Raw genomic sequence first — 7,595 nt, forward strand, 5'->3', positions numbered from 1 at the left:
TGCGGGAGGCAGCCCATGAATGCGCACATCACGCTGTTGGGCAGGCCAAAAAATTTAGGTTAAGATCTGTGCCCTACTGGGCAGATGGTGCTGAGCCCACGCTGTCTTTGGGCTGATGGTGGATGTGTGCTGGGGCGCCCTCCTGCTTGCTTAGGCAGTGCTGTGCAGGGCAGATGCTGCCACATGACATTACACCTGGTGGTGCTCTCCCCTTCCTGGTCTGTGCTCTGTGAGGAGCGAGTCGCTGAGCTTGCCATTTTTCTTGAGGGCGTGTGCCCTCCTGCAGTGGTTTTCTTCGACCTGTGCTCAACCTGCTAGCTGGGGACAGAGATGCGTTGTCCATGGGCTTCCTCTATGTCAGCATAGCAGTGGAGGGAATTGCTGTCTTCCACCTTGTTGAGCAGCACGGATCATCATTTCCGGTGGCGCAAAGTTCTCTGCTGCCAGGCAGGTTCTGTCACGGATGTATGCCAGAATGTGGTGATTTGGTGGGGGTCTTTTTGGGTGTTCCCTGCCACTTCACTTGAACAATCCTGTGGTGATGGCACTACAGCCCTTGTCAGTGTTGCAAGTGTATCTCCCTTGTGGCATCGGACTTCTGTGGGGGTTCCTGGGCAGTGGTGGTATTGTGCCCATGCTTTCTGTCGGGGGGGGAGGGGGGGCTGTGTACTTATTCTCCAGGTCATGTCTGAGCATTTTTGCCTGCTGAGGACCAGTCTTGTGTGTCTTCTCCTCCGAGCCTTTCTGAGGTGGTTTTACGGTTTCATTCCACCAAGGGATTTCTTTCCCTCCCTGTTTTATTACACTCATTTACAGAGTGGAACTATCTGGTGCATCCTTGGGTAGTTACTAATCATTTCCATACACCCCACCTTTGAGGAGACCCTTCTGGAGAAGTGGACCTATCCTCATATCCTGGCCCCTCCCATTTCTAGTTGTTACAGGCATCTAGGATGTCACCTTCTTTCCCAGTCCCTGCAGACAGGAAGATGGATCAGGAGCAGGTCTTCGTGGATATGGCAGACCATCTTGTCCAGGGCTCCAAGTACACGTGTAATAGATATGGTCTCATTGTATCCAAGCTCTCCTTTTCGGCTGGGGAGAGCTGCTCTTTGGTGCAGTTCTGGATAGCATCATCAAGAACCTTATAAGAAAAATAACCTTTCTTCTGTACTCCAGAAAAGGGAGGGAGCCCTGCTAAAAGCAGGGTCTTTTCTATACTATGTTGGCTCCAAGACCTTCAAGCTCCCGTGGGTGGCACGATGCAAGTGGGCAAGTCCCTTTTGTCATGCAGGCTTGCCCCCCCGTTTCCAGACTAAGGGGTTTTCTTCTTTGGATCCACAATAAGGGTCTAAGTACTAATTTTATATATTGTGAAAATCCTGCACACTACTAAATGAAAATTTATAACCAAAACTTGGCTGACTGTGCTGCTGCTCCTCCTATCCACACTCGCATAAATGTGCCAAGTATATTACAAATTTTAAATAGTACCGTGCTAATGGAACAATTATAATAACTAATTATAAAAAATTTTGGATCACTGTGCTCCAAATATACATAAATGAATCCAGTATCGGCAGATAATTTAAATAAGTGCAGATGATGAATAGTCCATGCAAAAAAATTATATACACAATTAAAGTGATGAAAAAACAAAGATGCAGCTTCCCATTAAGAGCTGCGATATCCCACAGAGTTCTTCTCATTCCCAACTAGTGCTCAGACAAGTGTTCCATTTCTCATTAGTGCTTAAAGATCACCTCCAAGTACTCCTCCCTTCAGGAATAATATCACCTGCGGGAGTGTGATGGGGACAAGGGCCTCTTCCCGACAACACTGGCCAGTGGTTGTCGGGGTGTGCGGCTTATCTGAATCTGGAAGCCCCCTTTAACAAAGAACCCCCAGATCCCACCCCCCCATGTGAATGGGTATCGAGTACATCATACCCCTACCCCAAAAAAGCAGCGCAATATAAAAAAAATGGGGGGGTTTGACAAATTCTTTATTAAAAACAATAGCTCTGAGCCATCTTCTCCCAAGCCACCAGTTACCTGCTAAAGAGAAAAAAGGCCGCTCTTGTCCTGAGGTGGTCTTCCTCCGTTATGACGCCCCCCTTCTGTCTGAATTCTCTTATATAGCCATGGGGCATGGCCACCTGATGATGTCACACGGAGAGCCCACCCCTTGTGACAGCACAAGGAGGTGGGCTCTCCAGGTGATGTCATCAGATGGCCACGCCCCATGGCTATATAAAATGTCAGCCTCAGCATGACAAGTCATACCCCATGATTTGCAATGAGTACCATTCATATCTGTGCGACCTCAAAGTAGTCCCTGCACTACTTTCATCCCGCTTTGATGCAACTTGAAGTCCATAGACCTCCACAATACACAGGCATTGTTTCAAGTTGCCTCAAAATCGTGCAATTTTCAGGTCGCAATATGGGAAACATAGCCTAAGTGCGACTGTCCAAATTGGGCCCAATTAGCCATTTTTCCTCCCCAGTGTCATGCGACTCGTTAGTGATACAAGGTCGCAGGTGTGTTAAATCTGGTGTTATCGCTCTCATACTGGTAACTGGAAGTTCAACATAGCACTTCATTGCAAAGAACGCTGAGTGTCTGAAAAAAAAAAGAATTGTTGCTCTACATAAAGGGCACTAGGCTATAAGAAGATTGCCAAGACTCTAAAATGGAGCTGCAGCATGGTGGCCAAGGCCATACAGTGGTTTAACTTCCACTCAGAATAGGCCTTGCCATGGTCGATCAAAGAAGTTGAGTGCATGTGCTCAGCATCATATCCAGGGGTTGTCTTTGGGGAAATAGACATAAAGCATTGCATCAGAGGTTGAAGTGGTCGGGGGTAAGCCTGTCAGTGGTCAGACCATACGCCGCACCCTGCATCATAGTTTCATAGTAAGGTTGAATAAAGACACCAGTCCATCCAGTTCAACCTGAGTGAGTGTCTACAATTGTCCCTATCCCTGTACATTGCACACTCACATCGGTCCCTACCCTCAAGGAGCCCACAATCCTAGGTTCCCATTCATATACTAGGGCCAATTTTGGACAGAAGCCAATTAACCTACCTGCATGTCTTTGGATTGTGGGAGGAAACCCACGCAGGCACAGGGAGAACATGCAAACTCCAGGCAGGTAGAGTCGTGGTTGGGATTTGAACCAGCGACCTCTCTTACTGTTAGGTGAGAGTGCTAACCACTACACCATTGTGCCGCCCAAATTGGTCTGCATGGCTGTCGTCCCAGAAGGAAGCCTCTTCTAAAGATGATGCACAAGAAGGCTCTCAAACAGTTTGCTGAAGACAATCAGACTAAGGACATGGATTACTGGAACCATGTCCTGTGGTTTGATGAGACCAAGATAAACTTATTTGGTTCAGATGATGTCAAGAGTGTGCGGCGGCAACCAGGTGAGGAGTACAAAGACAAGTGTGTCTTGGCTACAGTCAAGCATGCTGGTGGAGGGTCTTGGTCTGGGGCTGCATGAGTGCTGCCGCCACTAGGGAGCTACAGTTCATTGAGGGAACCATGAATGCCAACATGTACTGTGACATGAAGCAGCGCATGATCCCCCCCTCCCTTCAGAGACTGGGCCACAGTACAGTATTCCAACATGATAACCCCAAACACACCTCCAAGAAAACCACTGCGTTGCTTAAGAAGCTGAGGGTAAGGGTGATGGACTGGCCAAACATGGCTCCAGACCTAAACTCTATTGAGCATCTGGGGCACATCCTCAAAACGAAAGGTGGAGGAGCGCAAGGTCTCTACCATCCACCAGTTCCGTGATGTCATGGAAGAAGACTCCAGTGGCAACCTGTAAAACTCTGGCGAACTCCATGCCCAAGAGGGTTAACCTCCCTGGCGGTATGATCATTTCAGATTTTAGGTGTTGAAAGCGGACAATTATTTTGCATGAAAATTTGGCGTTTTATTTTGTAGTCCTGTAATTCTTAGGAATAACTTACTTAAATCTGTCCAAACCAGAGTCTTGCAGACATCCCTGGTATGATAAAGGTTGAAAAATTAAATCATAAATTATAATATAATACATAACTATACCAAATAATATAACACTTATAAAAATTATTCAATAATGTAATCAAATCAAAAACATTGAAATTTGCTCAGTTGCAGAATTGTCACTGTCATTACTTTTCAGTGTTTGATGACGGATCTCCCCACAAATCGCTATCGCTCAATTCTGCAAGTGAGTCTAATTTATTATCACTGTTCTCTAGCTGGTCTAAAATCACTTTTGATGTAAAGGGACAGTTTTGGTTGCTATGGACAATGTCCAGTTTCCAGGCAGAAAAAACAGTAATATATATATATATATATATATATATATATATATAAAATATAAAACTGCATGCAGGGCACTGGAGAAACCACTAGGGACAAAGGGGATGTGAAATAATTACATACAGCAATGTAATCTGTAAGATTACATTATACTATATGTAATGTGTATGTTTTACTTTTTGAATTTGGCGCCGTTCTCCGTCCCCGTGCGTCGCAACAGGAACAGAGGCCGACGATGTGATACATCGAGCGGAGGACGAGCCGATTGCACTGCGGGGAGACATCGCTGGATCCAGGAGACAAGGTAAGTGACCTCTTCCTGGATCCAGCGATGCGGTCCCGAGTCTGGCTTGGGGTTACTGCTAATGCTACTACATTTTCACTCCTTTGAAACCACAGGTCTGGGATGTCTGTGACACAGAGAGGTTGAAATTTAACAGATGTCCTCCCATTCTTAGGAGTGATAGTGTCCTTTCATTGGGAAGAGGGCTTTATGGCCAAAGACTTGGGGTGGAAAAAAAAAGGGCTAAACTTTTTGAAGTTGAAGCATGGATAAAGCAAATAGGTGCTCTGTGTTTTGAAAAAGGTAGAGGTTACTGAAAAGGGGGGGGGGGGGGGTGTTATGCTTTGGAGGTAGAACCTTTGGATTACCTGTAAAATATTTTCCTTGGGAGTATATCACGGGACACAGAGCATCTTCATAATTCTCACAAGGTCATGCTTCCACTGTCAGGTGAATGAATACCACAACCCCCCCCCCAAAAAAAAACCCATAGGCAATCCCCTCGTAGGCATAACCCCATTCCCATTAGGCAAGGCTTCAGTTTTGTAGCAAGCCACAATACAGAGGGGTGGGACCTCTGTGGCTTGTGATGTAGAGCTACAGGAGAGACAACATGTTATATGTTCCACCCTAAATACAGGTGGAACATATAATGGCCCTAGAATTATTGATCTCACTCTGATGTTGGTGACAATAACTCACGATAGGGTGCGTACCTCTATGTAAACCATGACCAATATGAGTGTGCCCTGCACATGCCCACAAATGTGACAGAGGTTACATTTATTTCTTTTGTTTAATACTTTTTTTTTCCCCCTTGAACTTTAAATTTAACTTTATTGCTACCACAATGAAGTTTACAAGCCCCCATGTTATAGCATTGGGCAAATGACATGTACTCTAACCACTTGCTGGCTGTCTACCGCATATTTACTGTGGAAGGTCGGCTCTATTGCGCAAAATCAAGTACCTGTATGTAATTTCGTGCAATAGCCACTGCGGGGCACAATGATTGGATACAGGGGATGGCAATCAGCGGGTCCGCCTGCCACCCACGATCGTTCCCCAGAGAGGCCAATCTGCCTGTAAACGCCATTCTGACAGGGAAGAAGATGGAGATCTTGTGTTATTGGTTAGTTTCACTGGTCCCCAAAAAAAGCATCAAAAGTGTCAGTTAGATGTTCGATTTGTCTTCCGCAATCCCACAAAAAAAAAAAAAAAAAAAAAAAAAAAAAAAAAAAAATAGTTGATCGCTGCCATTACTAGTAATAAATAAATAACAATTCCATAAAAATATCCTATTGTTTGTAGACACTATAACCTTTGCGCAAACCAAAAATATGTAGCAGAATACATATTGGTTTAAATTGATGAAGAAATTAGATTTTTTTACTTATTTTATTGGATAGGTTTTATAACAGAGTAGAATTTTTTTCTCAAATTTGTTGCTGCTTTTTTTTGTTCATAGCACAAAAAATAAAAACCGCAGGAGGTTATCAACCTCAAAAAGAATGCTCTATTTGTGGGAAAAAAAGGACAATTTTATTTGGGTACAGTGTGACCGTGCAATTGTCAGTTAACCCCCCTATCGGTAATTCTGTAAGTGTGGCTTGGGGTGAATTTTCAGTACCAATAGCGACAACCACACAGCCACACTCGGGATTGCATCGCAGTATCCAGGTACAGGTCCAGGCTTATCTTGTGCTTAGGATCCTGCGATGCCCTCCAGCTGTGTCCTCTGGCGGATCCCCCGCCTGATGCATTAACATTCTAGGCTCCGTTCCTTGCCAGCGTCACGACGCATGGGGGCGGAGAATTAAAAAAAAGTGAAAAAAAACAAAAAACGCAATACATTGTAATCTGTAGATGACATTACTGTATCAAATCATTACACCTCAGTTTGTCCCTAGTGCTTTTTCCAGTGCCCTGCCTGCACTTTTATATTATATATACTGTTCTTTGTGGCTGGAAACTTGAGAACGTCCATGCCATCCAAAAAGTGTCTGGTTTTAGACCAGCTAGAAAACAGCGATAGCGAATAAGAATCACTTGCAGAATTGAGCGATAGTGATTCGTCATCAGACACTGAAAGTAACGACAGCGACAATTCTTAGACTGAGCGTTCCGCTGCCCTGATTGTGACATCGGACTTTGTGCAGTCCCAGGTTTCACAAATTTTCATACCCAGGATGTTTACTAAACCAATATGCAGGGTCTAGTATTACAGTGACTAGTAATATTGCACAACAAATTTCAGTGTTTTTGATTTGATTACATTATTGAATAAAATGTATTATTTTTTATAATTCTTTATTATGTTATAATTTATGATGTGGTGCTTCAAAATTTATCTTACTAGGATGTCTACTAGACTCTTGTTTGGACAGATTTAAGCGAGTTAGTCCTAAGAATTACAGGCCTACAATATAAAAACGCCTAATTTCCATGCAAAACAATGTACTGCTCTGACATTCAAAAATCAGACAAACAGACCACCAGGGAGATTAAAAGGAACGCAGTGCAGTATCGCAAAAAAAATTAGCTGGTCATTAAGGGGGTAAAACCTTCCCGGAGCTTAAGTGGTTAAGGAGACATCAGGGCTCTATTGAACCCCAGATAACTTCCCTGTACTTGACAGTAGCTATTTAAGTGCATATTATGCTTGAATAACTGCTTCCCTGGCTGTATCAACCACGGATTAACAGCTCTGAAATGGAAAATGCTCAGAGTGAAGTGTTCCCGGTTTCATTCAATGCAGGGGAGATCAAAGAATTGGTCTCCTGCTTGCCAACCTTGCCAACAGTCCCACTGTTGTAGTCCCACGCTCCTGGGGTTAGCCCAGAAACCATGAGGGGGAACCCACGCTGAGCAAAACGAGCACAAGCTCATGGCCACTATCGCAGCCATGAATTTGTACCTAACCCTTCAATCTCTGTACTACATACCGCTAGAGAGCTGAACTGGTTAATTACAAACATATACAG

Source organism: Lithobates pipiens, unplaced genomic scaffold, assembly GCF_037356315.1.
Source record: "Lithobates pipiens isolate NorthernLeopardFrog02 unplaced genomic scaffold, aLitPip1_a1.2 Scaffold_22, whole genome shotgun sequence".
Taxonomy (NCBI): domain Eukaryota; kingdom Metazoa; phylum Chordata; class Amphibia; order Anura; family Ranidae; genus Lithobates; species Lithobates pipiens.